Source organism: Anthonomus grandis, chromosome 12 (genome assembly GCF_022605725.1).
Source record: "Anthonomus grandis grandis chromosome 12, icAntGran1.3, whole genome shotgun sequence".
Taxonomy (NCBI): domain Eukaryota; kingdom Metazoa; phylum Arthropoda; class Insecta; order Coleoptera; family Curculionidae; genus Anthonomus; species Anthonomus grandis.
In genome coordinates, this window is record NC_065557.1 from 24,192,701 (window position 1) to 24,210,273 (window position 17,573).

The 17,573-nt window shown below is 34.6% G+C and overlaps 1 protein-coding gene across 6 annotated transcripts in view; it reads right to left on the bottom strand.

Moving 5' to 3' along the window:
- The window catches only part of LOC126742663 (uncharacterized), a 222,033-nt gene that overhangs the window by 45,800 nt on the left and 158,660 nt on the right, over positions 1-17,573 (bottom strand). The window lies entirely within an intron of this gene.

Consider the following 17,573-nt stretch of genomic DNA (forward strand, 5'->3'; position numbering starts at 1 on the left):
ATATGAATATTGTTAAAGTTCTTAGCTATATTGTGTTTTTATATTTTTTTTTTGACAAAAATGTTATTTTAAAATTATAGTATTTTAAATTGTTACGTATGATTTTATCTATATTTTATTATTTGTTTTTTTTTGTTACCACGATTTTTTTTGTGATTGTTAGATGTTAATGATTAAAGACCAAGTTGAAGTATTTTTTAGGGCACGAAAATTGTTTTGGGATTATATTATAAAATATATTTTTTATGTTTTTAAAATCTTAAATATAGACACTTATGATAAACAAGTCTTTTTATACATGTGATCATTTAATATTACATTAAATATAAATAGAGCTACTAAATGAAAAGCATCACTGCCTCTATTATTAGTTACTCTATTATACTGGACGACCCATCAAAAACATACCGCACGGCATTACAGGTTGAGAAAGAGCTCAACCTGTTCTCGATAAAGCCCAAAAACACATCAAGTTTTTTTCGCCATCTCCCAAAATGTTTAAAATAAGAATGGTGGTAAATTTAAAACTTCAATTCAAGATAGGTGGGAAAAAGATAAATTAAAATAGGAATGAATAAGTTTATAAAACAAAGATCAACAGTGAAAAGAGCAACCTTAATGCTGTCTTAGAGCCGGATTACATATCAAGGAAAATGGACCCACGAAAATAAGTTTTGAGGAAATACAAAAAGAAAGCATTCGATGCTGTTAATATTGATTTGGTATTAGTCAAAGGGGATTTTGAGGCATATGTGAAACCTTATTGATGAAGACAAAAAAACCTTGAAAGTGAAATTTACTGTAATTTAGATATTTTCTATGTATGAACACCACCAAAACGGCATACCTAATCAAAAGTAAAACGAGATGTGATTTTAGTGTACTTGTAGATAGCAATAGAGTTAAAGAAGTGACAGTAAGTACAAATAATCAAATACAGAAAATAAGTTATCAAATTTCTATGTTTATTTATTTATCAAAAACAAATAGGATGTTAACAGGTCGAAACCCATAGGAATATCCACAAATTACAAAGTGTTTCAGATGTACTTAACTAAAAGATAATACAAGAACACAAATACAATAAAGTGCTAAGTTTCTAATTTGTTGTCCTTGTTAATTAGAACTAGGATCTCTGATTCTCTTCTTAAACATAGAAAGAGAGCGGAAAAGAGAAAGAGAATATATTTGATATTTAACTCTTAAGTTCTACTAAAGTAGCATGTAAGTTAAATGTACCAGTAATTTTATAGTCTAAAAATCTCAACAAATTATTTTCATCGTGTAGTATACCCCTTTAATTTAACAGTTTATCTCTAAAATAATACACCATTATTTTTTCCTGTTCTTAAGGCTCATGCTAATGAAAACACATACGATCGACTGACTCTACCAGTTGGTGTGCCGCGCTATCGCTTACTTAAGAGGATTATTCACCCATAAATTTCTGTTTCCTGGATAACTTTTTTATTTTACAATATTTTTTAATGCGGTTTTCACTAATGAAATGTACATATTTTTGTCAAGAGTTGATAGGTGCCAGTTTTTCTAATTTCTAAAATTTTGATTTTTTATTTAAAAACCAAAAAGATAAATAAAAAAACCTTTCCATACGTCTCTAGATACATCGATTTTAGAAACATTATATTAAAAAACCATTTCAAAAAAAATAATAATAAACCTTTGAGAATCGAAATACAAAATTCAGGCATTTTTCTTATAATTTCTTGAACCGCCGATAAGTTTAGTATCATATGACAACAATGCACGGCCGGGCTACCGTGAATCAAATCAAGAAACGCGCGACGCTTGTTCGGCCCGATCTGTGCAAGCGACGGTATCGGCTACTGTTCAACAGCAATAATTCAATATTATGCAAAATTGAAATGTTGATTGGCATTTCACTTAGAAGTACCTATTTTATTGCGAAGGTGTTCCAATTTTCTGCACGTTGTTCTTTATACTATTAGGTTTTTTATGTTTATTTTTAAGAAATGGGAAAAAGAAAAGAAGGAAAGTCAAAAGTTTATTATTCTAAACGAAAAAGTAGGAAGCCAAAAAAGCATCAGTTTAGGCCTAGAATGGCTGCAAATATGGAATAAGAATGCCACATTGCTTTTACTATTTATATATAAATGAAAATAAATGATTAATTTTGGAAAGAAAAAATGATAGAAAAATAAAGATTTTTTATTTTAAATGTCTACTGCCTGTAGAATCATAGATTCTAGGCATAATAGAGGCATGGAAATTCGAAACCCATCTAGAACTTGAGCTGTAAATGACAATTTTTGTATTACATTTGTTTGGTTTTTCTATTTTCATTAGAATATACCTCTTCGTTGTATTATAATTTTCATTTTTGTATACTTACTTATATAACTGTTTAATATTGTCTTATATTTTATACAGCTTGTTCTAAAACATGTACCTACGTCATTATAAGTACACACAACATCCATAAACACAAAAAAATAAGTGTAATCTAATGTAACGAGTTCAAAACTGAGACACACATTTTTTTTAAATTAATTGAACTTGGGGTTTATTTTATGCCCCTTTGATGAAGCTCACGCGTATGTCTTATATTAGGTATAATTTATTTTTTGTATTCTGATTGCTAAGAACTGTTTAAGACGGCATATTTAAAGGTGATTAACATTAAAAGAAATTAATATTTATTTATTTTTTTATTTCTCTTTGACGAGAGCTGTATATACAGGGTGGGTAAACGTAAACGAAACGGCTATGTCGGGCTCGTAAAGATTTTAAAAAGAAAACGCTCGGATCCGTCAATTTAGATTACCACGAGGAAACATTTTCAGAGTATAATACCACCCCTATCTGTCATCCCTTAGCTAGGGAACTAACCTCAAAAATTTTAAATGGAATAGTGGCTCGAGTTATACCTTGTTTGAGAGGTCTTTTGATTTTCTTTACGGCTACACCTAATTTAAAGGATTTTACTTCAGCGGTTCTCAAACTATTGACTATTTTAACATTTAATATAGTTTTTTGGAAAACCTGTATTAAATGTTGGGCGTTTGGAAAAACTGTATTAAATCGCAATTCTTTATCGACCTATTAATTTATAACAATCATACATAAACACTAGTCCAACAAATACTGAAAATGGCCATCGTTATAAGCCATGCAATAATACAGATTTATATATACCGGGTGGTGCGTCGCCGAGCGGAACCTAGGAAAACCCATGTAAATTTTAAGGGGGTCAATTATTGGCTTCCCTGTATATTAAATAGAAAAAATTTAAAATAACTTTTTGAAGAGACCAATCTGGCAAAGCCTTGTGCAAAGTTTCAAAAAATTTTAATAAGCTAATCTTGAATTATTCAATGTAATGTAATTGCAAAATTAGCAAATTTTCAGTTCAGGTAAAACCATACGGGCACTAGTAAAGTGAATATTATCACTGACGTGAGGAAAAGTGTCGATAAATCAATGAGAGTCGATATTTGAAAACAAGTATGAATTATTTAATCGACGAAAAAATATCCATAATTAAGTGGCATTATGCGGGAAACAGTTTTAGAGCAGTATCTGAAAAGTTTTCAGTTTATTTCCCCACCAAGCCCATTCCGTCCATTTCAACTATTAAACGTGTTGTCAATGAGTCCAAAGGTACCGTAATAAATAATTGTAAATGTTCAACTCAGGATATCGAAAATAGAGCCGAAGAAAGAGAGAACAGAGATCTTAATATTCTACTGAGTGTGGAGGAAAGCAAGATGGTTAGTACGAGGGTTCTCGGGCAAGAGGTAAATAAACAACATACAACGGTATTGAGCACTTGAGCACACAAAAAAACACAAATATTATTCGTATAAATTCGAAAAACATCAAGAGTTGCAGGAAGGAGATGAAGAGCGAAGAATGTCATTTTGTTTTGAAATGATGGAAAGAGCAAATAATGATTGGAATTTTTTTTTTAAATATTTGTTTTACCGATGAATGTACATTTACCCTCAACAATGAACCAAATGTTCAGAATTGCCGGTATTGGAGCCAAAAAAATGAACATCGCTTTGTTCATACTTGGACACAATATCCCCAAAAAACAAATGTATTCGTGGGAATTATCGGACACCATATCATTGGACCCTTTTTAATGGACTATAACCTAACAGCTGAAACCTATTTGAACTTATTTCAAAATCAAATGGGACCCGCCTTGGAAGAAATTGTTCAGGAAGATCAAATGATCTGGTACCAAATGGATGGTTGCCCGGCCCATAATGCCCGTATGGTTAGAGAGTGTTTGGAAAATGCTTTTAACGGCAATATTATTGGTCCACGGTACCGGATACTTTGGCCAGCCAGGTCACCTGATCTTTCACCGAATGACTTCTTTTTGTGGGGTCATTTAAAACGTGTCATTTATAAAAGTGTAAAATTTGAGAATCTAAACCAGTTACAAAACGCTATTTCGTTAGAATGTAATAAAATTTCCCAATATCAACTTAGTAACGTTAGAAATTAATTTTATGATCGGTTAGGATATTGTTTAGCTGTTAATGGGGGGTTGTTTAAACATTTGATGTTTTTATGTAATTCTCTATTATTTTTGCACTCCCTCAATAGGTAATAGCTATCCGCAATTATTTAAATGAGAACTATCCTGGTCGCTGGATTGGACTGAGAGGCTCTGTTTAATGGGCCGTGCGGTTGCCTGACCTCTGGATTTTTTTCTGTGGGGTCACCTAAAGAGTAAAATCTATGCTACCCAACCAGCTTCAATAGAAGAATTGCGCGAAAGGATTACATTTGAATGCCAACAGATAACTCCTGATATGCTACGAAATGTGCGACGTCGATTTGAACAAAATCTGTATTATTGCATAGAAGTTAACGGTGGCCATTTTCAGCATTTGTTGGACTAGTGTTTATGTATGATTGTTATTAATTAATTATTTGACAAAGAGTTGCCATTATTTTCTAAAAAACTGCATTAAATGTTAAAATAGCCAATAGTTTGAGAACCGCTAAAGTAGTGTCCTTTAAACTAGGTATAGCCGTAAAGAGAATCAAAAGATCTTTCAAAAGAAGCTATAACTCGACCCACTATTCCATTTATAACAAATTTAAAGGATAGTAATACATTTTTGAGGATAGTTCCACCCTAGCTAAGGAATGACAGATGGGGGTGGTATTATACTCTGAAAATGTTTCCTCCTGGTAATCTAAATTGACGTGTCCGAGCGTTTGTTGAGCTCGACATGGCCGCCGTTTCGGTTAGCCCCCCTGTAATATATACAGTGTATCCCAAATTTTATGTCTAAATTCATTTAAAATTCAGGGTTGTGTTCGAAAACGCTCGGACCTGTTGATTTTTATTTCAAGTTGCGCATTTTTGTACGTGGAGTTTGTATATACAGGACTGTTCAAAAATAAATTACGACCATCAACTTAATTTTTTCAAATAAAAGCACCTTTTTTTATTTCATTTTTGAATTTCGCGTGGAATTTTACGTATGTTTCATGCATCATGTCCTATACCTAAAGTCAACAGTTATCGAAAAAAAAACGACCAAACATTATTATTGAAGTTCACCTTACGAGTCACCTTATCTCTGAGATTTTTTATACAGAGCAAAATTCTATTCATTCGTATTTTTTTATTGTTGGCTGGGTCCCTTTTTCTTTGAACAAACTTTAACGGGACAAGTGTATCTCGATTTTCTCTTGATTTCAATTTGAATTAGTTCCAGCATTACTAGCTTTATTTCCAAATCCATTGAACCCAGACTATCCTGACAAAGAACTAATTTTCCAGCAAGATGGCGCTCCTCCGCCCTATGCTGCCACTGTGCGTACATTTTTGGATGAAACCTTTCCCAATCGGTGGATAGGAAGGAGAGGACTCATCGAATGGCCTGCTAGGTCGCCTGATCTAACATCAATGAACTTTTTTTTGTGGGGATACCTCAAGTCGAAGGTATTTTTTAATAGACTAAATAATCTAGACGACTTGAAAGAGAGAATTCGCAGAGAAGTGGGTGCCATAACTCCGGAAATGATTGAAAATGTGCAACGAGACTTTATTGATCGCCTTGTATATTGTCAAGCTGTGAATGGCGACCATTTTGAACATTTAACTTAATTTTTGTTCTTTTTTTATTTGTTACAGGAATCGTCTTTTTTTTTGATAACTGTTGACTTTAGGTATAGGACATCATGCATGAAACATACGTAGAATTCCACGAGAAATTCACAGATGAAATAAAAAAAAGGTGCTTTCATTTAAAAAAATGAAGTTGATGGTCGTAATTTATTTTTGAGCAACCCTATATATACAAACTTCACGTACAAAAATGCGCAGCTTAAAATAAAAATCGACGGGTCACACCCCTGAATTTTAAATGAATTTAGACATAACTTTTGGGATGCACTGTATATATATAATAGTGTTAGGCATATTTGGAAATGAGATAATTTCTTTTTTCGAAGTCACTCACATGTCTCTAATTTATTATTTATATCTTAATTACTAAAAACTGTTTTAGGTACATATATTTGAAAGTGAGACAAAACTATAAACATTTTTATATCTCATTCCTTCTCTCCCTAAATTTGTGACACTAATACCCTCCTATATAAAAGCATTTTTTATGAATAAATTAAATCCGTTAATTTGAATAGTGAATAAACTGTATTACCAGAGGAACATGAGGATATTTTGATTGAACTTATACAAAAATGTTATTTTCTTTACTGAGACAAACGTCGTGAAATACCAAAATACGCGTGCGACTTATTTGTTAGTAAACGCAAAAAAGTCCAACCGCATGCAAACTAAAAAATGCACGAATCGGTTTCTCCCGATGAACCTCTTTGGTAACATTGACCCGTCTGCTGCGAGACGAACAGTGTTCTGCTTTGCTTTAGCGATGCGTTGTTGCCAAATGCTCACCTTTCCGATAAAGCGCGTTAAATCCATTTCAGGCAAAGTCACGTGCTGATGATTGCTCTTAAGGTTTTTTTATTAATTCCTTTGATACTTGACCAATACCATATTGCAATAAAACACCTTTTTTCTAAGAAGGATCATCTATGCTCACCGCATCTACATAAATCTCATAGACAACATAAGCTCTCTTCTATTTCCTCCATCGTAGACCGACTAAGCCAGCCTCACCATTGCAACAATGCATGTTGTTAATACCACAATAATATAGCACAGTACGGTAATTTGTTTCTCACTGGGAGCATACCGACGATAGTGTTGCATGTTGGTGAATGAGATTTTAAAGCGAGATTGCCACATCGCATTGCAGAATTTCCTGAGATGGTACCTTAGTCCGGTCAAATTGAAATATAATTATGGCACCTGATGTGATAGTTATGAAAACTTGTGGAAAAATTAAAGAAAATTTTATTGTTAATTCTAAAGTTGTCAAATGCAGTTTATGTCGTTTGAGGTGGCATGCAGCATGTTCTTTGACGATTGGAGGCTCATGGTTAAAAATTATTACAGACACGAGAATCTACATTGGTTCTGTACCTCATGTAACAATAAAGAGAGTCCCGAGTTAGAGATTGCAAAAGATAATGATGTTATTATGGGAAATAAATTATTAAAGAAGGAGATTGAATGTTTACAAAGGAAACTGAACTGTTAAAAAATTGTTTCCGAATACTGAATATACTGTGGATCTTCAAAAAGCCACTAACGAAGAAAGTATAGTATCAATGAGGCTCGCAAATATAATCCAAGGTTAATAATTAGGAATGTACGACTTGAAGGTTTGAATACCCCTGAAGAAATAATTAATAATATTTTGAAGCTAAATGACATTACCGAGTTTGATTCTTCTGACATAATGTTTGTGACCAAGTTGAGACAACAGAATGTTAACAGTATTACCTTGGAGGTTTCTCCTGGACTACATAAAATTTTGCTGCAAAAGGGTTCCGTTTTTGTAGGATGAAGGAAATCAGTTAGTTAAGTGATAATATTCGAATTATCAAGTATTTTAAGTGCTGTGCTTTTGGTCATATGGAAAAAGACTGTAAAGAAAAAAACATAACTTCTCCCAAATGTGGTAGTAATCATAAACTAATAAAGAAGAAAGAGTTGTCTATACACAGTTGTCATTTTATCTTACTGATAATAACATACTTCGAACTAAACAGTCTGGCTTTAGAGAAGGATTCATTACAGCTACCACCCTCTTGAACACAACATAATAAGGGATATCGATAAAAAACTGGCCGTAATTTTAGTTGCCTTAGATTATTCAAAGTCTTTCGATGTAATTGATCATGAGACAACTATACTAACATAATGACTTGTTAGTCGCCAAGTTAAAGTTTTATGGTTGCAATGAAGTTGTTCTTACTTTCTGTTCTATCTCTGGAATCGTACTCAACGAGTACGTGTCAATAACAATTACTCCGATTCGAAACACATAATTTCTGTAGTTCCTCAAGGATCGATTTTATTCTTGCTATATACGTCGGATCTTCCTTTAGTCGTAAAGAGCTCTGAGGTGTACCAGTACGCTGACGATACTCAGTTAATTCATTATTTCGATCCAGATGACATAGAACAGGCTTCTGAAAGTATAAATAGAGACCTAAACTTAATCTTGCGCTACTCGAAAGAACAGAATCTTATATATTAATGCCAATAAGACGAACGTTTTACTTTTTGCCAATATAAATCGGCATGCTAACGTTGGAAAAAATATATACATTCGATATGATAATAACCCCATAGCTTTTGCTGAGAGCGTCAAGATTCTAGGTTTAACCATTGATTCTTCTTTAAGTTTCCAAGGAAATATTAGTGCTGTCTTGCAGAGGTGCTATTTGCTTATGCGTTTGCTCTCTGCTAACAAACATATTTTAAATTTTAAGACAAGAAGAAAACTCTCAGTATCGTTAGTGTAATCCATTTTAAATTACTGTTTTATCGTTTACTATCCTTGTTTTGATAAAATAACCCAGCAGAAACTGCAACGTATACAAAATACGTGTTGTCGATTTGGGTGTAATTTAAGAAAATTGATCATGTGTCCATATACCGAGCGGAACATAGGAAATCCCATGTAAATTTTAAGGGGGTCAATTATTGGCTTCCCTGTATATTTTACAGAAAAAATGTAAGATAACTTTTTGAAGAGACCAATCTGGCAAACCCTCGTGAAAAGTTTCAACAAATTTTAATAAGCGAATCTTGAATTATTCAATAAAATGTAATTGCAAAATTACTAAATTTTCGGTTCAGGTTCAGTTTCAAAAATAAATAATTAAATAAAAAATAAAAATAAATATCAGTTAAAACAGTTATATATCTTTTCTCTCTTACAAAAAGCAGAACTAGACAAAAACTATGTTTATGCTCTATCATGAAACATGCTGCTCGTGAGGAGTGGGAAAACATTTTGCAGGAAAGTTTTCAAAATTTGATACGAGGAATGCCGCGAAGACTTCAAGCAGTCATTGCAGCTAGAGGTGGCAATAGACGATATTAAGAATTCATTATGGGTCTATTGTTTTATTTTTGTATCAAAATTGAGGTTAGTGGAAATTAATGTTTTTTCCTTATATTGAATTAAGTTACTTAAATCTCATTTTATTTAATAGATTATAATTTTTTTGTTAATAAATAATGCATAGTTAACGGAACACTTTTTATTTATATAATTAATTGTGTTACGCCACTGTTCTATTTGATCGGCAACTATCGTAGTTAGACATTGACATTTCATAGCTTACTACGGCTCGGAACTCGAAGGGAGAAGGGATCGTCGTCACATCAACAATCTCCACGCGCTCTATGTGCAAAAGTGAAAGAGAAAATAATGTTGCGTTCAGATCAACGGAGCCGTCGCGATTGGGAGGGGTTTTTCTACCTTTCGATCTCTCTCTGTTACAGTCCGCTATAACATAATCTTAACCATCACATTAAAGTTGTAAAATTGAACTTTTTGTGTTTTAATCCACCCGCAAGTAGAAAGATCCTGCCAAGCCTATTTGGAACAAAGGGAATTCTGCATTTTCATATGGTCCTTAAAGCCGGATATTATCCTATTTATCAAGCAAGCCGCTACTTTGTATAATCGAAGCCGACGCCATCGCCACAGGGTGCGTTTTTATACGTTTGAATACGTGTTCTCGAGTACTTGAAGCTACCCATGCATTAGTGCCCATGGAGTGAACTGGATTTTGTATTGCACACCTACTGCAATGTCAGGTCAGTCCATTCCAAATAATTTTATACTAATAAATCCTATGAGATTTTAATGCTGCTGTCACTTGAACAATTCCGGTGATATTTAATGATATTTCAAACCTTTATTAGCGTATTTTTAACCAATATTCTATATAATTTTCTTTTTTATACCGGTTGTTCAGCATTTAAAAAATTAATTTATGAGTGGCTAATAGTAAAATCACACAGTAAATTACTGCATGTCCTATTTTATTGCTATTTTGGTGTGATTTTTATGCATTTTTATGCAAATACTAACCAATTTTGTTTAACACCGTATATTTAAAATAAGAAACTGCCCTTGTGTGTGTTATTCGATTTTATTTATGCTTTAAACCCTATACGACTCCTTCAAAATGCCCAAACGAAACACTAAGCAGGTAAATGCTAACTCTAGTGAAAATGATTCTGAACAAGCCGAGCTCAAACGTCAAGTCGATCTTTATAACAATCTAGTGGCTCGCCGTGATACCATAACTAACCAAATTAACCGTTTTCACAGTTTTTTGGAAACCAAGTGCTTAACCCTAAATGACCCACGTCTAAAAATTGACCTAAGCGCCCGACTTAACAGAATTGAATCTTTAAATACCGATTTTGAATCTATTCAGCTTGATATTGAGCAACTCTGCCTTAAAAATCAGTTTGACGAAGCGAATGAGCAGGGCCAGGAAAGAGAGGAATTTGAAAGTTTATATTTTGACAATATTTCTCAAGGTAAATTAATTCTAGAGAAAATTATTGCCGCGCAAACACCAAATTCGGAAGAATACGCGAATTCTAGTTCCCCTGTGCATTCACCATTTTTTCTATCTGGTACCCAGTATGGCCCACGCCTACCTCCTATCCCTTTACCAAAATTTAGTGGTTCATACGAAACGTGGACCAACTTTAAGGATATGTTTATCTCGCTTATCGAGAAAAATTCACAACTTATTAACTCTTTAGCTACCACCGAAAGTAATTACAACACCGCCTGGTCTCTATTACAAGAGCGCTTTGAAAATAAAAAGGCTATAATACATTCACATATTAAATGCATCTTTGATCTTAACCAAGTAAGGGACGAATCTCACGTAAGTCTTAGAAAACTCTTAGATGGATTTCAAAGCAATTACAAATCCTTACGAAACTTGGGAGAACCTGTTGACCAGTGGTGTAGCCTAATAATTTATTTACTTACCATGAAACTAGACTTGAATAGTCGTAAGAAATGGGAATTATTTTCACGTAGTATTGACAAACCTAAAACTAGTGATTTTATAAACTTTTTATCGCTACGTTGCCGATTCCTCGAATCTTTTGATTTTAAATTAAGCAATAAAAAACTCCAAAAACCTGAAAAATATGAATCTAAATACGAACGTAAAACTTTAGTGACCTCAAATAATTACCCTACTTGTGTCTTATGTAAAGAAAATCATTTCATATACTCCTGCCGAAAATTTCATGACTTACCAGTAGCCAATATGTTAAGAAAATTTGCTTCTTTAAATAATATTTAAGTTTAATACATTTTTGACCGTACGAAAACTCCTTCTTCTTGCGAAAAGAGCCAGACGGTTTTCCGAGTATCTTCTTCCCGGCTTGAAAAATAATATTTGTACGTATTTGGTAGTTTAGTTAAGTTTTGGTTGTCGATTAGTATTCGTTGCGATGACATAAGTTTAAGTCCGTGGCCGTCGTGGATTGTAATGATATTTTATATCAGCAGAATTTACCATTTTATGTGTTTAATACCGTGATAAATATTAATTGAACCAGTGATGTACAGTCTGTGTTTTTAACGAAATAAAAATCCGATTAAGATAAATTTGAGTCGCTTTTATTTCAAACATTTTTGGTCCTTCGAGCCGGATTTATTATTTTTGGGTCCTTCCATGTGAACTTTTAGTGTTTTCGTGCATGGTGTTGCACGATTGGTTCTTGGATAAAACGGTATAAATTGGTAAACACAATTTGGGGATTGGAAAGTGAATTTGTTGTGTGAATTCCAGTGTGGACTTTCCAATCGTAAATGGTCAGGCCCGGACTTGGAGTTTTGTTAATTTGGGAATTTTGTCTGTTGTGAGAGGCAAGTTACAAATAGCTGGCTTATTAAGCGTTTTGCTGTGGATACTAAACGCGCTGTGAAGAGCTGTACGCTATTTGAAGGGTTTATTTGTGGGAACCCAGGAGGTGTTGGTAGCTGGTGCTGGTGGCCTTATTCCTTATTGTGTGGGCTCTTAAGCGGCAAGTGGCTTAAAAAAGTGGACTTTTTTGGACAGTGCTTCGTAGTGTGGAGTCCGGCAAGGAAAATTTGGTGAAAAATAGTAAAGAACAGGTAACATAGGTTAAGAATTTTGTGGCCTCTATATTACTATAAATTTTGGTGCATATTTGTGTTTGCGTTACGTATTAGGATACAGGGCTTTTATATAGAATTGTACAATGGAGGAAGAGCTTAAATTGTTAATTAAAAAGCGAGGGGCTGTGAAGGGGCGAATCACTCTTTTCAGAAAATATTTGGCAGAAATTGAGGATAAAGTTTCTAATTTGGGGGAAAATGAGCTTTTAGATGAAACCCTTTTTATAGAGTTAGAAACTAGATGTAACAAAATTGAGGAAATCTTTGGGGAGTTTGAGGGTTATCAAACTGAGATAGAATTAAATTCTAATGAAGAAGATTTTGAATTGAGGCTTAGTGAGAGGGATGCCTTTGAAAATGATTATTTTAAAGCGGTGAGTAGGGCAAAAAAGATATTAAAATCTCGTAAGGACGGAGATAATAAAAGCGATATTTCGAGTGTATCTGAGGCACCCTCAAACATGAATTCTGGGGCAAGTTTAAATGTGAACAACGCGGTTCGCAATGTGGTTACGGAAAATCTTTCAAATAGTGTTAAATTACCGTTAATTAATATTCCAACTTTTGATGGGTCTTATAATAAATGGCTGGAATTTAAAGACACATTTGAGAGTTTAATCCATAAAAATCAGGGTATAAGTGAAGTACAGAAATTTCATTATTTAAGGGCGCAGTTATTGGGGTCTGCTAAGCAAGTAATCGAATCTATTGAGTTTAGCGCCGTAAATTACAACATAGCGTGGGAGTCATTATGTAAAAGATTTAATAATAAAAGAATACTTATCCAAAACCACATTTCGGGAATTTTTGAGGTTTCTCCTTTGCGACATGAGTCTTCTGAGGGCTTGAGAAACTTGTGTGATACGGTGTCGAAACATTTGCGGGCATTAGAGAATTTGGGTAGACCGGTGCAATCTTGGGATGATTTAATAATTCATCATTTAGCATCTAAGTTAGATCGTATTAGTTTAAAAGAGTGGGAGAGTCTTAAGGTTAAAAATGAAACTCCTTTGTTGTCAGATTTTAAAGAGTTTATTAAAGGTAGAGCTGATCTGTTGGAAACTCTAGAACATTCTAGGAGTCCCAAGGTAGAGAAAGAACAAGTTTCAGGTAACTGGCGTAAACCCAAGGAACAAAAGGCATTTTTAAGCGTTGGTAAGAAGTGTCCAGTGTGTAAAGACCTTCATGAACTTGTAAATTGCAAAAAGTTTTTGAATTTCCCTGTTCCAATTCGAGTTAGTATTGTAAAAAGAAATAGGCTTTGTATGTGCTGCTTTTCCTCTAATCATTTTAGTATGAAGTGTACTGCACCTAAGTGTGCAAAATGTAGTATGAATCATCATACATTATTACACTACTCTAGGGCCTCCTTAGAGGGGAGTAGTGCTCAGGTAAATAAGGGCCAGGAAGTTGTTGTTAGTACTACGAGTGGAGGTACAGAGCAGACTACTATCACTATGTCTACGAGTAGCGGTAAAAATTGTGGGTATCGCGGCCAACAGGTTTTGCTCTCAACAGCGGTGGTCAAGGTTAAGGATGTCTATGGTGAACTACATGAATGCAGGGCTTTATTGGATTCGGGTTCGATGAGCAACTTTCTGACGGAAAAGATGTATAACAGGTTAGGGTTGCAGGGTAAACCAGTCGACGTTTCTGTGGTAGGGATTAGTCAAAGCGCATGCAATGTAAAAAAAAGGTGTGAGGTTGAATTTTTGTCTAGTTTGGGTAACTTTAAGGCTTCAATCTCATGTTTAATAATTCCGAGCATAAGTGAGGAACTTCCACTGTATGAGGTCAATTTGAAGGCACTGAATATCCCTGGAAATATTCAGCTGGCAAATCCAGGCTTCCATATCCCAGAAGAGATTGATATGCTGATTGGGGCTGGATTTTTTTGGAAACTCGTGCGAGATGGGCAAATATCGTTGGGCAATGGTATGCCATGCCTCCAAAATACATGTTTGGGTTGGATTATTTCTGGAGAGTTCCAAAATAATATATCTGGTGGGAAAAATTCTAAAACTATTTGTAATTTTGCAATGGATTTGGATGTGCAAAATCAGTTGCAAAAGTTTTGGCAATGGGAGGAACCAGGATTGACAAAAAATGAGAATTTGTCTTCTGAGGAGGTAATGTGTGAAAATTTGTTTGTTTCTACAACTTCTCGTGGTGAGGATGGTCGATTTGTGGTGACTATTCCTTTGAAAGATTCTGTAGATAAACTTGGAGATTCAAAACAGATGGCTTTGCAAAGATTATTTTCCTTAGAAGGAAGGTTTCAAAAAAGTGAGTCGTTGCGTAAGCAATATGGCGAATATATGGCCGAATATGAAGGAGTGGGCCACATGACTAAGACTAGTGATTTTCAGGAGGATGAGGTGTCTTTCTTTCTTCCACATCATGGAGTGATTAAAGAGGACAGCTCTACAACAAAATTAAGAGTTGTGTATGATGGGTCGGCACAGTCAAGCAGTGGCGTCTCCATTAATGACTTACAATACGTTGGACCTAAAATACAGGATAATTTGTTGTCGATTCTGTTACGATTTAGGCAAAACAAGGTGGCATTTTGCGCAGATATTGCGAAAATGTACAGGCAGATTTGGTTGAGGGATGATCAGAGGTCATTACAAAGGGTCTTGTGGCGAAATGATCCATCTGAAGAGGTTGAGATCTATGATTTAAACACGGTGGTTTTTGGTTTAACATCTAGCCCTTTTTTAGCCATCAGGTGTCTAAAGCAGCTTGCGTTGGACTACCAGGCGAGTCATCCGAATGCTTCTAGAATGATAAATGCTGATTTTTACGTGGATGATCTCATTTCCGGTTCGTCATCTCTAGAAGAGGCAATAGAGGTGTGTAAAGAGACTTCTAGTATTTTAATATCAGCAGGTTTCGAGTTAAGAAAGTTTTGCTCCAATAACAAGGTTTTTTTGAGTCAGATGGGTCCAGATAATCCAGATATAGAAGGGCATAATGTTGTGTTGGATCTAGGTGAAGGTGAAAAAACCAAAACATTAGGACTATTTTGGAACTGTTCTTTGGACGTGTTTACGTATAAAATTGGATCTTCGTTGAATAATGATGTGATAAGTAAAAGAAAAATACTCTCTGACATTGCTCAGATATTTGACCCGTTGGGTTTGCTAAGTGCTAGTATCATAATTCCTAAAATCATCTTACAGAAACTGTGGTTGCTTAAATTGTCGTGGGATGATGAAATTCCAATAGAGTTAAGGAATGAGTGGTTAAGGTTTAAAAGTGAAATGTTGGAATTTAATAGTCTTTTAATTCCCAGATTTGTGTCATGTGAAAATCCAAAAAGAATGGAATTACATGGGTTTTCTGATGCAAGTCAAAATGCATTTGGGGCTTGCGTCTATATCAGAACCGTTGACAGTTTAGGTTGTTTGCAGGTTAAATTACTATGTGCTAAAAGTAGAGTGGCACCAATAAAAGCTTTAACTATACCAAAATTGGAACTGTCAGCTGCATTATTACTCTCAAAACTGGTTCAGGAGGTTTTAGAATCAAAGGTGCTACATTTTGATGAAATGATTTTATGGTGTGATTCAACTGTAGTGTTAAGTTGGATTAGGTCGCCGGCAAATCAGTTTAATCAGTTCGTATCAAATCGAGTGGCTCAGATACAAACTTTGGTAGATTGTGACAAATGGCGATATGTAAAATCTGAAGATAACCCAGCTGATCTGGTGTCCAGGGGTGTCTTTCCATCTAAGTTAAAAAACAACAAGATGTGGTTTAATGGTCCTGATTGGTTGGGACAGTTGGAATATTTTGTTAAAGATGTAGAAATTGTGAGTTTGGATAAACTTCCAGAAACCAGAAAAAAGATCAAGGCTCATGTTTGTGTTGAGAATATTCCCTTTGAGCTACTTAATAAGATTTCAGATTTTGATAAATTAAAGAGGATTTTTGCTTGGTGTAAAAGATTTGTGGATAACTGTAGGAGCAATAAACTTGGGAAATTGCGTCGTTTTGGAGAGTTATCTGTGGACGAATTGAGAAATTCTGAGAGGGAGTTAGTGAAAATTGCTCAAGGTGAAAATTTTTCTAAGGAGTTGGCTGTTCTAAGGAAAGGTCAATTCATAAAAAAAGGTAAATTGTCAGGGTTAAATGCTTTTCTTGACAAAGATGGTATTTTGAGAGTCGGTGGTAGGTTGAGGTTGTCAGGTTTTGAGTATGACAAGAAGTTTCCTGCCCTATTAAGTAGTAAACATATTTTATCCAGGCTAATTGTGAGGCACGAACATAAAATATTGCTACATGCTGGTCCTCAGATGGTATTGAGCTCCATAAGAGAAAGGTATTGGCCTATTGGGGGGAGAAATTTAATAAAGAAAATAATTTACGAGTGTGTGGTATGTGCGCGAGTTAAGCCGTTATCTCTTGGAATTCAAATGGGAAATCTTCCAAAATCACGTTTAACGATTCAGCCTCCTTTTAATATTACGGGGGTGGACTTTGCGGGGCCGTTTAATCTCAAGATTGCACAAGGTCGCGGTAATAGATTATATAAGGGTTATATATGTTTATTTGTGTGTTTCACGACACGTGCCATACACTTAGAAGTTGTCACAAGTTTGTCAACAGAGGCTTTTATAGCCACACTTAGAAGGTTTGTCTCGCGTAGGGGAAAACCAAGTGAAATTCACTCTGACAATGGTAAAAACTTTTTGGGAGCCTCTTCAAAATTAAAAGAATTTGGTCATTTTTTAGAGGATAATCAATCCAAATTGGAAGGGTTGGTCAAAGATGAGGGTATAGAATGGCATTTCATTCCTGCCTACTCGCCTCATTTTGGAGGCCTTTGGGAGGCAGGCGTCAAAACTGTCAAATATCATTTAAAAAGGGTGGTTGGCAATCATAATTTAAGTTATGAAGACTTTACAACGATTTTGTGTCAAATAGAGGCCATTGTCAATTCACGTCCTTTAACTCCGATGTCATCCGATCCTCGCGATCTGG